This window comes from Eumetopias jubatus, unplaced genomic scaffold, assembly GCF_037043125.1.
Source record: "Eumetopias jubatus isolate StellerSeaLion01/CBP00866 unplaced genomic scaffold, mEumJub1_p1.0 scaffold_11, whole genome shotgun sequence".
NCBI classification, from domain to species: Eukaryota; Metazoa; Chordata; class Mammalia; order Carnivora; family Otariidae; genus Eumetopias; species Eumetopias jubatus.
Window position 1 is genome coordinate 11754615 of NW_028274817.1, and position 2465 is coordinate 11757079.

Below are 2465 nucleotides of genomic sequence, written 5' to 3' on the forward strand. Positions count from 1 at the left end.
GAGTGGAGGGGAGGGGCAGAGGGAGGGAGAGAGAGGGGAGCTGGATGCATGGTTCGATCATGACCTGAGCTGAAACCAAGAGTTGGACACTTAACTAACTGAGCCACCCAGGTGCCCCTGCTCTTTAATAAATCATTAATTATGTTAATTTAAGAGTGCTTGAAAATATACATTGGATGTTGGAATGACTTTGTCATACTGTGGTTAAATAGGTAAGGTTGGGATTTAAAGGGTTCACATTTGCTTATATGGAAAACTTACCTGTCTTAAATTACCATTTTTAGATACTGTTGGTTAATTAAGATGTTACCATAAACAGTTATAAAATATTCTAAATTTATTTTTTTATTTTAATGACAAAAGAAGAGTCTGTTGTCATACACACACATTCTCCTAGGAATCATTTCTGCTTGGCATATTTGCTATGAGATGGTAGGTGCACCCAAACCTGCTACTCATAAAAACTAAGCTCCTGGGGGCACCTGGACAGTTCAGTCGGTTAAGTGTCCAACTCTTGGTTTTGGCTCAGGTCATGATCTCAGGGTCGTGAGATTGAACCCCACATTGAGCTCCACACTCAGTGTGGAGTCTGCTTGCTTCTCTCCCTATGCTTCTCCTCCCTCCTTGTAATCTTTCTTTCTCTCTCTCTGAAATAAATAAATAAAATCTTTAAAAAACAAACCAAAACTAAGCTTCTGATCTCTTCTGACCTCCTGACCTCTTTTGATCTGTAGTGTGCATTGATAATAAGGCGTTGCTCTACCACTATCTAGTCATTCATTCACTTAACAAACATTTCTTGATTACTGAGTGTATATTGGACACTCTTCTAGGTTCTGAGATACAGCAGTGAAAACAAAAACTTCCCATAAGGGAACTTTTATTTCACTGGATAGTAGAAAAACAATAAACAAATATTTATGATATCATCAGGTAGTGATAAGAAGAAAAATAAAGCAGGTTAAGAAGAGAGGGAAAAGTGGGTGATAAGTAACAGGACGGTTTTAGATAGGGTATGTGGGAATTGAGGGGCCTACTTATAAGCAGCTGAAAAATTAAAAATTAAAAAGAATAGCAAAGCCAAGAGAATAGCATAATCTCTCCCAAATTGCCACCCACAGCACAATCCTCTCTTAGTGAGAGGTGAGGAAAACTTTTTACATGTGTGTGTGTGTGCACACAGTTTCAGGGTTAATGAGTGCACAGGAGGAAATTCAGGGTTTAGAGAGTGATACTCCTCCAAGGATTCTGAGATCTTAAAAAAGAATTCCGTGTTTTCTAAATGGTAATGGGAGAAATCACTCAGTAAGTAAACAAAGTTGCAGCAGCGTATTACAACACACAGCAGGTGGCAACAAAATGTTTTGGCAATTGATACTGTACAATTGCCAATTGGGAAAGCCTGTTTTTGCAACCAGTTGAAGAAGTGAGAAACCTAAATGACATGATCTCACTTTGTCTTGTGCCAAAAAATAGAACGAGGAGGTGGATTCTCTCTAGCGAGGATGGTTGAGACTGATACATTGTCTTATACTAAGCAATGCAGGCCCTGCCTCCGGTGTGAGTTATTTGGCTTTGGAACAAAAGTAGTACAGAGGATGTGCTCAGGAAATATTGGCGTAAAGAAGATCCACAGTCTCCTTGAGCAGCTCATTCTTTAACAATTCAGCTCTAGGAGAGCTGGCTATGGCACCAAAGCTCAGACTGAATTAGAAAAATCAATCTCTTAATTTACGGTGAAAAAATAACCGTCAAATGATGACTCATGTTAATGCTTTACCTTCCCGGAAGAGAAAACCATAGTAGGATTATCCTTCTCTACTGCATGGGGGTGTACAGTTGGTTGGTTATTTCATTTAAATTTTTTATTTTAACAAAATTTTAAAAATATAAAATCATTGTGAGGAACTACCATGTGCCATGTATCCTTTACTCAGATCCATCAACTATTTACATTTTGCCCCATATATGCTCTCTTTTTCTCTAGATTATATCAATTTGTACACAACACACACACACACACACACACACACACACACTCACACGTGTATTTTTTTTCATGAATCTTCTGTCAGTAATTTACAGATATGGTGCCCCACAAATACTTCAGTATGTGTTTCCCAAGAACAAGGATAAATACATGATTACCCAAATCAGGAAATTTGACATCGATACAATCCAAACCTGTTATCTCATTCACAGTCCGTTTTCAAATTTAGCCAATTATTTTATTTTATTTTATTTTATTTTATTTCTTTTTCTCTTTAAATTTTTTATTGTTATGTTAATCACCATATATTACATCATTAGTTTGTGATGTAGTGTTCCATGATTCATTGTTTGTGCATAACACCCAGTGCTCCACGCAGAACGTGCCCTCTTTAATACCCATCACCAGGCTAACCCAGCCCCCCAACCCCTCCCCTCTAGAACCCTCAGTTTGTTTTTCAGAGTCCATCATCTCT